This window comes from Lissotriton helveticus, chromosome 6 (assembly GCF_964261635.1).
Source record: "Lissotriton helveticus chromosome 6, aLisHel1.1, whole genome shotgun sequence".
NCBI classification, from domain to species: Eukaryota; Metazoa; Chordata; class Amphibia; order Caudata; family Salamandridae; genus Lissotriton; species Lissotriton helveticus.
The window spans coordinates 961,577,644-961,593,199 of NC_136067.1; positions in this window are offsets into that span (position 1 = coordinate 961,577,644).

A 15,556-nucleotide genomic window follows, 5' to 3' on the forward strand; every position below is an offset into this window, starting at 1 on the left:
TAGGAGTAGTTATTGGGGTTCCCTGGTTCTGATAAGACAGCAACAAGTCAGAATTTTCTTTCATGCGCGCTCTATTAAAGATAGTAGCAAGCATGCCCACGAGGTTAAAAGGTGGCCGCTCGGACCAGGTGAGTAAGACAGTAATGAGCAAGGGCCATAATTCAGGGAAAGGAGAGAAGGCATAGCCTAACAACAGATTCCAGGCTTGTGGATCTGGGAACCAGTTTGAAAAACAAGGAAGCCGACAAATGACATGGGAGGTGAAGAGGTCTACTTCCAGGGAATCCCAGAGATGGAGAATTGCCTAGAAGATTTTGATATCCAGCATCCTGTCACCGAAGTTCCTGAACAGATTTGAGAGACCTGGGAGAAACATGATGAGGGAATTGTCTCATAAGACAGTAAGTCCCAAGATTCTTGGCTAGTTCCAACTGTCACTGGCATTGTGACACAGGGGTTTAGAATGTGGAGGTGAGCTTGCGGGTTCTCCGAATGGTAGTTCCTTCATGGGATGGAGGCCTGATGGGTGAAATAAAGATGTTAGCTTACCACCATTGTCGTTTTTGTCTTCCTTATGCAGAGATTAGAGGAAGAAGATAGCAACGTATATTTCAAACAATCCTTCCTTCATTTTACAATATTTTGTGAAACCTACCATTTTCTCACGTTAAACCTTGCAAAATCAAAACATAGAACTCTTGAATATAGATATCTTGCGAAAAAGTCTATTGATTGGATTGATAGCTTGCGATAATTCCCCTTTTGATGACAGCAAACATATAGAGCTGGCCGTCAGGATGGCCTGTTCGTCGAAGGGTAAGTGACCTTTTTAAATAGCGCCTTCAGTAGTAATATTTTGCGTGTCAACAACAGTGAAGACAGTTCCAAGCAGGCCTGATATTTAACCCCAAGTCGAACTTTGAGCAGTAGACGTAGTGACTCATTAAGGACTTGGGGGTGTAGTGGAATCACAGAAAAGCTGATTTAATCATGGCTGGGAACAGGGGCATCATGAATCCCCTACTCCAGCAGCTACAACGAGGGTGGCGTTCTTTTTTTAGACCTCTTCTGTATGCAATTCGGCATGCACAAGTTAACCATTAACTCTCGAATACAGTACCAATAGAAGACGAAGCGGGAGCAAGGAAAAACAACACTGGGTAAATAGAACTGGGAAAGAAAGAAGGAATATTGGAAGCAAGGATGAAAAGAAGGTTGTGTGGATGAATGGGTGGATGAATGAGAATGTGAATGAGTGAGTGAAAGGATGAGTGAATGATAGGCGAATGGACAGGTGGAAGGATGGCAAAGTAAAGGGATGGGCGGATGGATGAATAAATCAATAGGTGGATGGACAGGTGAAAGGGTGGCAGAGTAAAGCGATGGATGGATAAGTGAATGGATAGGTGATGAACAGGTGAAAGGGTGGCAGAGTAAAGCGATGGATGGATAAGTGAATGGATAGGTGATGAACAGGTGAAAGGGTGGCAGAGTAAAGGGATTGATGGGTGGATAGCTGGATGGGCAGATGAAAGGATTGCAGGTAAAGGGATGGATGGATAGATGAGTTGGTGAAAAGATGAGTGAATGGATGGCAGTGTGGATGGGTGGATGAATGGTAGAGTAGAAGGATGGATCATGTATCGATGGCAGGGTAAATGGATGGCTGGATGGCAGAGTGGATAGAGATATGACAGAGTTGACAATCTGATGGCTGGATAGCAGGGTGAATGGATGAAGGATGGATGAATGAGTGGATGGTAGAGAAGATGGATGGATGGCAGAGTGGATGAATGGGTAGATGGCAGCGTGGGTGGGTGGGTGGCAGAAAGGATAGCAGAGTGGATAGATGGATGGATAGGTGGATGGATAATGTACTGCTGGGTGGCAGAGTGTATGAATGGATGGCATAAGTGGATGGATGGATGGATGAATTTGATTGCTGGATGGATGGCAGAGTGTAGGGATGGATAGTAGAGTGTCTAGATGGATGGATGGCAGAGTGGATGGCTGGATGGATGGATGCATAGCACTATGAATGGGTGTCAGAGAATTAATGCATTGCAGATTGGATGGATAGATGGGTTGATGGATGGATGACGGATGGCAGATTGGATTGTTGAATAGATGGAATGAGGAAAGACGGAATGATGGATAAAAGAATGAAAGGGTGACAGAATGTAAAACTGAAATAGTGGATATCAGATGGTGGGTAGAACGGTGAAAGAATGAATGGATAGATGCATGGATAGAAGAGACAAGAAAGCTGTTCTAACACGGGTTCGGCTCACTTGCTTACTTGGTGGCCTCAATGCTCTAGTTTAAAGTGGGGGCTATTTTAAATTTCTGGCTACTGTCTTGGCTCGGAACAAAAAGCACCAGTGGCAAAATTGCTCAAACTAGCCTTTTTCTGTCTCATCTCACACTCTCTTTTCTTTTGTATTTCATCTCTCTCTTTACTCCGTCTCTCCTAAAGCACCCGCTATGCCTGCTGCAATTAAGCTGAGGGAGCTGGAGGCAGGGGCCGCTCTAGGCTTATGGCGGCCCTGGGCAGGGAGCGTAGGTAGGGGCCCCGGAAGAGGGGGTCCGGGTGGGGCGGAGCCCCCGGAGCTCAGGAAGGTGTTTTAATAGGGGTGTGGTGGACCCTAGGGTTTGGCGGCCCTGTGCAGGTGCACAGCTTGCACATGCGGAAGTAGGAGAGGCGGCCATGGTGTTGTCTGCCCTCAAAAACATGCCTCCAGTGCTCCAGCTCACCTAGGAAATACCCGACAGAATAAATGGCCAGTCCGGCCCTGTATTTACAGGCTGTTGCAGTGTGGGGACACCAAGGCTATATATGCCGTAACCCTTTGGAAAGTTTCAAAAAAGGGAATAATAAAAACCGATAAAAGTAAGCGCATATATGTGAGCGGGAAAAGGCTCTACTTGATGTTATTTGCTCAGTGACCTAGAATCCTAGCTGTGGTGATAAATGCTTTAAACTCTATAATTGAACATATGTAGACACCAACGGATCACTGAGCTTGAGGTCATGGGTATATATTTACAGATATTCATGATATACCGAATATCCTACCAAAAATATAGACATTAATGTTCGTTTTGACCTTCTACATTAAAATACATTTGTCTTCATGACATTACTAATTTTGTCTCATGCTCAGGTAGCCGTCTCGGTGAGCATCGGACTATGTTTCACCTTAGCAGAAGGCACAGCTAATTTGCATGCAAACGTTCCTGTGGAGATGCTGCAATGTATAAATCCACAGTGGAAGTCTCATTTAACTTGTCAAATAACATCAAGGAATCTCTGCATGTGTGTGGTATATCAGGCGCCATAGTGGAAAGTTGGGCTGAAAAGCAGTGTGTGACCTCTCAGCATCATATGGGAGTTAATGAAGCATGCGGCTTTATTATGAAGGGACTCTAATCTCTTGTTTCCCCGGCTTCATACTTTATTTCTCACTTTCTCTGCTAAATTGTGACAGATGACCTCTTAATAAGTGAAGAGCGGGCAAATAAATTGGTGTAATGCTAGCAGTTCACTAAACACCTCGAGACAAGAAATATGTGATCACAAAACAGGAGAATGTTTTCATAGAAAGTGCTCATTTATCGGGATGCAGAGGAGAATGTTATTCATTTGACACTAAGGGGAATATGTATGAGAACTGATGCAATGCTAAGTTTCGGCAGCATTGCATCACAAATAATTGCGCTGCGTTACTTTTGTGCAACATGGATGTGCCATATTTATGGTACGGTGCACCATATCGAAAGCACCAAAGGTGCGTCAGAACTTGCGATGCATTAGAGAGTAATGCGACACAAAGGGCCATATTATCAAGAACGGCGATAACATTATCGCCACTTTAGTGGCAGGAAACTGCCGCTAAAGCGGCGATAAAGGGCTTGATAATATGCCCTTATGAATTCCCATAGAAGCCCTGGCTTGATGTCCTGCACACCATAACCTGGGCTTCTATGGGAATTCACAAGGGCATATTATTAAACCCCTTATCACCGCTTTAGCGGCAGTTTCCTGCCGCTAAAGTGGCAATAATATTATCGCCGTTCTTGATAATACGGCCCAAAGTGTCATAATGCAACGGCAGACTACATGATGCAAAGCTGATTTGCGTGTCATAAAGCACCTCATAATGCATCAGCTTTGCGTCATGTAGGAGGACTTTATGTGGCTAAAAGCTTTAAAAAATCAACGCATTTGCAGAACAAAATCACGCATTGGAATCCACAGCACTTCTGGACCGCAACAAAGCTCAAAACTGGAAGCAACACCAACCCCAGCTAAGATGATCAAACAGCAGCCCTGGGGAAAAGGAAGACCAATTTCAGTGATTAGGAGAACTAGATATTAATAGCTGAGGTGACAAAGAATGAACACCTTCTCTTTGTCATTACCAAATTACCATTAGCGAAGAGGGAAGCCATTTGGCAGACCATAGTGGATATTATTAACAGTGTAGGGCAAACAAAAAGGATAGTGCTGGAGTTCAAGAGCACTGGCATGATTATAAGCGCAGGACCAAGGAGAAACTGGCCAAGAACCTGAGGGCAGCTATGAGCACAAGAGGAAGACCCGATCTCCAGGAGGGCCCATTGAAAGAGCAGGTGGCCTCTCTCTTCCCAACAAAGTTGCTGGCAGGAGTGGAAGGACAGGACAGTGCTGTGGTAAAAGACGAGGAAGAACTACACGCTATGTCAATTCAAGGGATCATATGGTCAAAACAGTCATGTAGCGCAGTGCAGAAACACACTTAGCTGCTCTGCGCTGTGCTGTGTGCAAGGGAAAGGGTATGAATGTATCATATGTCAACTCACACATCACATACATGTAATTCACTTGGGCAATAATAATTCATACAGCCCAGCCCAGCCACATTTCCCAGGGCCATGTGTAATGTGCTGGACTGTCCAGGTTGTCTTTTGGTTCCTGAGACTTACAGTGTAATGTACAACATGATTGACCAAGACTACAAGTCCCACAATACCAAGCACAAACCCAGGACTGGAGCAGCACATCATGCATGGGCCTAGGAAACTTTGCAGATATGTCAGTGACAATGCAGGCTCCCTTGCACCATCAAGCAAGTGTGCTTATCTAGGTGCCTTGCAGCCAACAGTTGAAATTTTGTACTGGAATGCGGAAGGCGGGGTACTAGAGTTTTAAACTCCTCATCAGATAGGGGATCTAGGTATTAAGTATGTGAAGGCTTTTAAGTAGGATCATGTGAAGAGCCAGGTGTACAGTACAGTAACTAGTACTAAACCATATTGCACGCAGCTGTCCTGATGTGCAGGGTGAGATTTTCTTACAGGTATTGCCTGCTATTTAAGACACCACCCTACCTCCTGTTGTGCTTAAAGGGATTTTTGGGGATGGGAAAATGCAAGTGATGGACAGCAGAGGTCTATGGTTGTGTTTGAAGCATAGATGGTGTGTGAGCCAGGATAGTCCCTGGTAGCGTAGTGCTTTTTGTATGTGTGGCTGAGCACATTGTACTGCCAGTGTCACTGAATGGGCAGCTATTGTATCTCAAGGAGGTGAGATGTGATGTGTGTGCTGCAAGGTAGACTTAGTGATAGTTAGTCACTGACTATGATAGTTTGCCACTTGTGTAGCAGCTTGGCAGGGATGCTGTGGGTGAAGGCATTGGTGACCCACAATCTGCATGTCCTGAGGGTCTGGGTGATGGGGTTTCAGGTGTCAAGAGGGAGCTAAACGAAGAAAGGTCTAACAATGGATCATATGTGAAAGCAGGTGAATTTGAAACAGGGAATTGTGAAGTGTCAGTGTGAGGTATGTGTCCTGAATGATGGGCAGGTTTCTGGGATGATTGGAGGGTGAGGTGTTTGGACTTAGTCATGTGTCCAACCAGGGTGGGTACATGTGACAGGATATCCTCACTACTGCCTTGCGAGGTACAGTTTGAGTCATAACTCTAACATACAGGTAGGTTTGTTGGGAAATTCATAATGTAGCAAATGTTGATGTTTCCTCAGAGTGATTGAATGAAATGAGTGTCATCAGTGTGTGAGAAAACGTAGAATCCCTGGGTCTGAATGATGATTGCCAGAGAAGTCATGTACAAGTACTAGTGAGTGGGACTAAGTGAAGACATTTACACAACTCTGCAGATGAGCATCTTGGATTCTGAGGAAATGGAGTGTGAGTTAGCTGTGTGTATGATTCCAAGTGTGATTGTGGCTACCGCCTTCGGAGATGTTACTCAGTGTCTACAGTCCTCAACTCAGAAGATGACTTTGTGTGATAGGAAACTATGGGTTGGATTACACACAGATAAGTAAAGTATGGTTAATGCATGCCCTCATCCATGCCTGTTGTCTAGAAAGTTTGCCTGATGTGTAGAGTAGTGTGAATGTCAGTCAACTATGACCCTTAGGTAACAATATTGCACAAATCGCATTCAATACAGTACATCAAGCCAGATTGGTGTATTGTACAGTACAAAAGGCAGAGTGCAGAATTATATGTGATCAATGAAAAAATACCATTACTTGGTCAGTGCTCTGGGCTAACTGATGCCTATAGGGAATACAGGCACCCTGGTGACATGCAGCAATGTTCACAGCTCGGGAGTTATTAAGGTAATGTAACATCACTGTCTGCAAACATTTCATAAGAAACTCAAATCATGAAATTGGGCCCTTACATGTACTCTCCCTTTCAGGCAGTTTAGCTCTTACTGATTGCACAATTGAGCCTCATAATTTTAACTATCTTAAGTGGGCCTTAAGCATAAATGGTTGGTGCTGGAAGTTTGTAAAACCCCTTGTTAAGTGGGTAGCTCTGCTGGTTGCTTTTTTACCGCATATATAAGCACACGGTTTATGGTTGTATGTTTTTTCAACGAACTCCGTTGTAACGCATGCCTTTACCACGCATGCGTTACAACGGAATACTATTTACACGCCTATCTTTTTCCACGTAATTTAGCGTGGTGACGTCATAAGTAAAAAAAAAAAAACGGCTGTTTCCTTCCTCTGCGATGCCGATTATCACGTCTAAAGGTGAGTGTTTTTTTTGGGGGGGGAGCCCCCCCAACCCCCCTTTTTTATATGTACCCTTTACCACACATGCCTTTACTACGTACCTCATAGTAAAAGTATGCGTGGTAAAGGCTGTCGTTGTAACCACGCATGCGTTGTAATGCATGCGTGGTTAAAGTTTTCGTTGAAACGGCCTCGTTGTAGTGGCCGTTTCCCACGGTTTATACCATCTAGTTCTATGATACCGGAGGGGTTTCTTAACACAGTAACCCTCTTACAACTCTGCTTCTGACTTAAGTATAAATGATTATTGTGTTTTCTTGAATGACCTGGCTCTTGCTGGTTGCACAGTTGAACCCCGTAATTCAATCATTTTAAGCTACTGGACTTTTGTTGGAACTTTGAAAATCTCGTGTTAAAAGATAGTTGCACGTGGTGTCTGTACATTTGAGCTTTCTGATACAGCTACATTTTTAGGCTATGTTCTTTTTCTCCTCCCTTTTGTTTAGCCTATTGCTGTGCGGAAGTATCTTGGTGATATGTTCACCTGACTGTAGACTCTATTCTCCTATTCATTAAGGATAGATGTGGCTAATTTGAAACCAAATACCAATCGGGACGGGTTGAAGCAACACTCGTCGTTTTATGTAAGTGGTTAAATATTTGGAGCCTTTGGTGTACAGTTTCAATAGGAATTATGGAACTGTCTCTCATTGTAGTTTTTTACATGTAGTAATCTTTGAAATTCTTCATGGACCAACCTAAATAAAAGACAGTTGGACTGTGTTTTTAAACAGGTGAAGTTCACTTTTTGATATTTTGGTGGTGGTATTTTTAATATCACAATCTTCATTGTATGATTCATCGGGTGTGGAGAATGAGTTCATGAGTGAGTTTTCACTTTGTTTTTTTTTTTTGTTTTTTCCTGACAGGTTTTTTCCTCCTTAATTCTTCTTTTTTCTTATTCCTGAGTAGGCCTTTTCTCTTGAAGGAGTCTACATTTAGTAACTGTGTCCCATATACATTTTTCATATACAGAATTGTTTGTGATGCTCAAGGGAAATCAGAGTCCTGATGACGACTGTGTAATTGTACAGTGGTCGAAACGCCGTCGACGCTTATGTGGCCAAACACTAAAGGAGGACACATTAATTTTGTACATGTTGTTCCTTTATTATAACATGTATTTCTTCGTTTGCCACCTGCCTGGTCTGTGATATGTATTGTTTGTATACCAGCACTTTGTCTTGAGCGGGATTGTCTTAACTGTTTTTATTATATGTAATACATTTGTGATATATATCATTTTTCAGTAATTGTTTCTTGCATATGGGTTTTCTTTTCCTTTTTCTTCCCTATGTTCTTTTATATTTTTGCATATTTGTTTTGTTTGGGATTTGGATGTATGTGTTGATACTGTACATTTGAAGCAATTTGCCTCTTGAATCATTGTTAGGTGTATATACAGACTGTCCCTGGTTCAGGTTTGTTGGACTGCCCCAGTGGTTGCTGATGATATCCCTTTCAGGCAGGGCATGCTGGTTAGCTGTGTTGCATTGTGTGTAATAATACAAATTGCCCCCCTTACAACGTAGAAGTATTGCCATTTGAAAGGCAGCAATACTGTTACATGGCAGCATTTACCTGTAGTAACATATGTTCCACATATCTCTGTGTACTTGACAGTAAATTATAACAGTCAGATTGTCACCTAATTCACTAATATCAACACCTATCATGGATCATTATTAACATATTACTCACGTAATCGATTGTAGAGCGACAAACAACATCCCCTGTGCAGCTGCCTATCCTTGATGAACAACCTGTTGGTGATGCCATCCGACCACACCTAGACTACAACACCTTTTAACAACTCCTGGACTCCAATGATTCTCCTCCATTGATCTTGGCAAGGGAAGACAGCATTCCAGGGCCTCCAGAAGAACCATCACCCACAGGACATGCCCCATCTACTAGTCTAATACAAGCAGAGGACTCTGAAGACCCCCAAGTTTTATTCCAACTGCGAGTGGTAGGAGTCAAGAAGAGAATGGTTAATGAGGTGTGGACAGGGATCGAGAACCAGCAGACACCCTAGAAGGAATCCATAGATGTCTGAGTCCTCTTAAGGATATAACTAACACAATTATATACACTTCTGCTTGGCTCCATGAGATGGTTGAGTCCCTAGCTGACATTGCTGAGGCCATATTGCAATAAGTGCTCCAGGGGAGGAACTGGCATTTACACCCGCTTTGAGAGCCCCCGGGGCACTTTAGTATTACAGAAGGGGCTGCAGACACTTGTGCTTCCCCTACTGTAATACTGATATCGCTGGTGCACAGAAAGCACCAGTGCTATCTTAAGAGGGCGTTCCCTCATTTGCATGGGGGTGTGCCCTATGCAAATGAGGGAATCCCTTTGCTTCTGCACCCATGCCGTATTACAGACGTGGGGCAACATATTCTATATAATAGGGCACACTTTGTCTGTTTGTGTACACCCTACACATCATAGGGGCTCTGATGTCATGATGCAGAGGGAACAGTCCACCACATCTTACAGCAGTGAAGTTGCCAGCCAGCTGGGGGAAATCCGTAACATCATGGAATCCTTAGAGCACAAGTTGTACTTCTACATTCCAACAATGGGTGCTCTCAATCGCAATGTTGTTGCCTTGTTGGCAAGCCACCAGACACTTCTCAACAATTTGCTGCCTGCCTTACTGGCACAGACACAAGCTAGTGGATACAGGAGAGTCACATCTTTTGCCCCTGATGTGTGTCTGTCTCAAATGCCTCCTACTTGAGACATGGGAGTGGACTTTACTAGTTTTCCACAGTGAGCTGGATGATTACATTTGTCTGTGCTTCTTGGCTAGTTTCATAGTGGTTCTGTGTTTGTCATCATGCCACCTCCATTGTTACTTAGTACTGTACTGTTTCTTTGTGCACTTGTAGATTCTATCCAGTTTTGTACCTTTAAACACTCATACTTTCCCTAATGGCAATTTGTACCACCCCACGGTAAGTCTCCCCACCTCCACATGTTTCATGACATGTCTCACGAATGGGCTCTGTCTGGCCATCTGTGCTTGCAGTAACTGTTTGTGTTTGCCAAAATGTGGCATTTATACTACTGTAAAAGATTGGGAGTGACTTACAATCTTCAATACAAATACCTGTTATAAACCAATTTGCACAGAACCCCAAATAGTATTGAATGTTTTTACCAAAAGGACTACCGATACCATATTGGAAGACTAGATTCATAACCCAATTAATTGCATTCCAAGAAGTGTGAACTACACTATATTGCACATGCTGTCTTTGGACATGCACCTACACCAAGTTAAACCATTGCAATGCTACATGGGCAAAGTGTTGTCTCTTCTTGAATGTCAGTGTCTAACAACAAGGTGCAGTCACTTGACCGATAGACAGGTAGAATCTGCTTCTAATCACACCAATAATAGCCACCTATAAAAGTGAAATGTGAGGCCATAACACTGTTCCCATCATCCTCATAAATGTTGCTCAGTGAACATGACAACTTTATCATCCTAAAATGATAACCTCACTGCTTACACTGGTGATTCACCAGTACATAAATATGCAATCTTGTACCAGTTTTAGGCAGGTATTCATGCCCATATTTCTCATGAATTACCATCATACATTTGCCACACAACAATGCACACGACAATCCAAGACGTTGATTGTCAGTAACCATAACATGCAAGGGCTCCATGTTGGGAACCTGTGTCAATTGGTCAAAATTCTACACAGGGATAAGAATATAAAATGTCTTTTTTGCCTCTGAGAGGTCTAATACATGTTGAGTGTGAGTGCAAAACACACTATATCTCTTGCACACTGGACATACATGTATCCCATATGTGCTAGATCACAGAAACAGAAACAATGCAACACCTCTCTAGGGGAAGAGCAAATGGGAATATATGGGCATTACTATTTGAAAGTAGTTGATCAAAGTGAGTGGCATGATGTGCCACACTTAGCAAGTAGTCCTTTGCAATGATGATGGACACAATCCAGGCAGGTGTGACTACATACACAGTTAGTAACCTGTCAACAGCAATGACCACCTTGTGCAGTGGTGCAAGGGTGTGCACAGTAGTGTAAGAAACCAGTGCGTGTACCAGCACAGCCAGGGACTAGCACTCTTTAGCACCAAAAATATTCTACTTATACCATGCTCTATCACTTTCACACAGGGTGCAACAGTATTAAATACCAACCCTATGCCCCTTAATACACATAGATCCGTACAATGCAAAAAAATACATCCTAAACATATATTACCTTTACATGTAATCCTGAACAAATTTATAAATATATTTTAGTGCTTTTTTTGTAAATTATTAAAACATCTACTAAACATCCACCCCCCACAAACTAAAAAATCTCAAAGTATAAAAAGGGACTTAAAATAAACCTATTAAATGTTTAAAAACAAACACTAAACTACACTATACCTACACTAAACTGTAACTAACACTATGACTAATTCACACAAACAATAAAATCAACAATCAACATGTGAAAAACAGGGAACGGGATGTTCTGAGGGAGCGTCTATATTTGGGCACTAATGTGGTCCTTGGCCTCTTTTAGAGTCAAGATAATGGCACGGATGCTGGCCTATTCTCCTTCGATGGCATGTATCCTCCTGTTTATCACCTGCAACTTCTTCAGAATCGGGGACTCAAACAAAGATCCGCTCAAAGGTCTTGTGCTCCTGGGCCGTTGGGGTTGGTACTTTTGAGCCAGCAGGAGGTTTTGCTATGGCCTGTGTTGTCTCAAGCTGCTGTTGGCCGATTTCCAGATCTTTGAGCCCACTTTGTGTAGGGCCTCCTTTCAGCAGTCCTGGTCTTCGCGGCCTTGGCCCTCTCGTGCAGCACCTCCATCTGCCTGTATGTCTTTGCTACATGGCTATTGTGGTGGTAGCTTTCCAACCTCAATGTGTTTGGGGTTTGGCTTCGTCAGCTGTCATGTTATCTGAGGAGGTAAAGGAAGAACTTATCAGCTCAAGTTGAAAATGTACATGCTGTCTGCAAAAATAGGCTTACATTGTCATACAATCATATGTGGGAGTCCATATATGGACAATATACCTTCAGTACAAAGACATCTCCAATTCAAACAAGGCAAACTGACTCAAGTGTGGTCAGTGTAGATGTACGATTTAGAAATGTAGTCACAAAATGATTATACCCATATCATTCCTAACAGTGTATTACAATCATGATGATGTGTCAATGAGAAATAGGACACACGATCCAGATATGGACACTTTTGCTGTTGGCATTGCATCATGCAAGTGGGTTGTTATTTTCTCATTAAAATATGTGAAAGCTGTTAAGGTAAGCAAGTCCAGGTAGTGTGTTTCTGCTTTGCATGACTTATCAGGAGTTGCTCAAGGCAAATCACATTGTGTGTGTGTGCATTTTGGAGTACTCCATCTGTACAAGAACTTCGTGGGGTATGATGCAGGGAACTTTGACCCATGAGGCAAGGTTGAGTGTTAGTGCTAGCCATTGTAAGTTACCCCACCAGTAGGTGAACAGTATAATGAGCTGTATGCTGCTTACACAGTGCATCCCTGCATGTAAAACATTTACACAGTGCAGCAATGCAACTTCATACCTTGCATTATCTAAATGCCTTCCAGAAATTGAACATAGGGCAGATATGGCCCATGAAGTTCACATTCAAATGCAATTCCATGTGCAGACTAGTACGTCTGTGCAGCTGTCCACACAATGAGACTGTATCCACGCATTGAGGCCTATTTGTGCTCCATAAGTTTTGACAGCATTTCCATTTGTACAATGTGCTCCAAATTATTTCCATTGCATTGAGATAGGAATCCTGACATCCAGTTTAGACCTGCCAAGCCTTTTGACTGGAAGCCTGCCATGTGGACATCTATACTTACAATGTGCATCATTCAGGGGTTATGGTAAGGATTTCAACAATACTATGATTAAATCAAGTTGCATGCCTACATCCTTACAGCCTCCAAGGCATCTGTGTAATTGTTCTTCTTTCACTCCATCTCACATAGGCATGACATGGACTACTCTGAGGGAGGGTCAAATACCCCTGAAGTGGGATGAAAACAGCCATATCTCAGGTGGAGATAAGTAAATGATGATACAAAAATACTAATGATAATGAACTAATACCCTTACAGGAACACATGTTGGGATGTAATTTTTCCTGTTGTGACTCAAATCCATGTTTAGTATTAAATGTTTTTATTGACAAAAATACAGTAGAGCTGAAAAAGGCCGCTGTCCAGTCCGTCAACCAACCAACGGACTGGCATGAAGGGTCCAATTGACATAGCAAGGGGAACCATTGTTAAATACAGCAAGCCGCCTACAACCCAGTATGGGCCGGCCGCGTTATAAGCAATATGAAGACATTAGGCGTCCCCTCATATACTTCGTCAGTCCTGCCACTCTGAGGAAGTGTAGGTCCTTCACCTTTACCAAGCACTCTGGGTCCACCCAACCTCCCCTTTGGAACAGGCCTGCTGCCATGTCGCCCTTCAGCCAGCCTAGGTCACGTTGCACCTCAGTTCGTTGAAATAAACAGAGAAAGGAAACCCCCAACCAACCCCTTCCCACACCCGAAACCCAACGAACCCCCACCCGCCCCTTCAGCCCTCTCCCCCCCCTTCCCCTTCCCCCCCCATGGTCCATGGTCCTCGTCTACCCTCCCTGTCGTCTTCACCCATCCTTTGGAGCCGAGCCTACCTCCTTTCCCTCCCCTCCGGTCTCCATCAATCTCAATAATCGGAGATATTTAGGACATGTTACCTCAATAAACTCAGACGCCAGTAAAGACAAGAATGGCTGCCACAGTTCTGCATAGCGAGCCCCCTCTCCTGCTCTAGACAACAAAAGCTTTTCCATGCCTAGTACCATCCACAGGCGGTGAAGCCAGCCCTGGAAGGTAGGAATTTGCGCCAAACGCCAATGCGCCAGTATATTCTGCATTGCGGACCTCTACGCGATGGCAATCAGGCGATCTTTCCGAGACCTCAGTGGATAGGTCAGTGCGTTAGGAAGCCCCAGGAGGACATCGGAGGGAAAGCGTGGGATTTCTGTGTCGAAGTGAGTGTCTATATCCGCTAAGATCTGCCCCCAGTATTCCTGCAGGAACTTACACTCCCAGAGTACGTGAACTAATGTGCCAACCTGACCGCAGCCAAGCCAACATAGGGGATCTTTGTCAATGTCCATCTCATACAGGCGTTCAGGGGTGTAGTACCAGTTGGTCGCTACCTTCGTGAGAGTGTCAGTAAGTCCCATGTGGTAGGCCGAGTGGCGCGCTCTGTAGCCCATCCCCTCCCACTCCTTGTGTGTAAGGGACCTCCCCAGCTCCCGCTCCCATCACGCCCTGCCTGAGTTATAGGTGTACATGTGTTTGTGCATGAGCATTTTATAGAGATCCGAGATCAGCTGTTTATCTGTGGTGCGAGTGATCAACCAACGCTCGAAAGACGTCAAGCGTCTATTCGCCGAGGATCTCACATCGCCATTGAGCGCCCAATGCCTGACCTGCAGATATCGGAGTCTTTCGGATTCCGGCAGACCGAACTCCTGATGGAACTGCAGGAATGGGACGACACCATCTGGGCTGTAGACATGAAAGAGAGCGGGACAACCGGCAGGCTTCCAACGTGCAAAGGCCCTTTCGTCCATCCCCGGCTGGAAGTCCGGATTCCCCACAATGGGGGTGAGGGGCGATGGGAGGGTAGTGAGGTCCTGGCTGACCCCCACACAGTCCCAGATCTCCAGCGGTACTCGTGTAATAAAGGACACATAGAGATTAAGGGGCCTGTGTTCCCGACGCATAAGGGGAATCTCTTGCAGGGTTCTCCCAGCGACGGCCTGGTCCTGGAACAACCAGTGTTTCCCGGACTCCCATCTAACCCATTCCACCAGGAAGCGTAGTTGGGTCGCTTGAAAATACGTTGCCAGGTCCGGAATCCCTATTCCGCCTTGTTCTGGTGCCAACGTTGCTATCCGCAACTTCATGCGTGGCTTCCTCCCATTCCATATAAACTGCGACAATTCCGACTGCATCAGTTTTATCCAGCCCCGCGGGAGGGCAAGGGGGATCGTGCGGAAGAGGTATAATATTTGAGGGAGGACCGTCATCTTGACAGCCGCCACCCTACCCAGCCAGGACAGCGGGTAATATTTCCACTGTCCCAGCTTGCGCCTAATTTTCTGTCTCAACTGGGAATAGTTTATATCCACTGAGGTCGTCAGGGAAGGAGCCAGCTGTATCCCAAGGTACGGCACCGCCTCTGAGGCCCACTGGATGGGAAATGCAGCCTGCAGACAGGAGCGAGTGGTTGCCTCCAGCGACAAATCAAGGGCCACCGACTTGGTCATAATAACTTTGAAGCCCAAGACCCGTCCGAATTTCGCGAGGTCTTCGAAGCACGCGGGGAGGAAGTCTTTGGAGTTGGCAAGCGA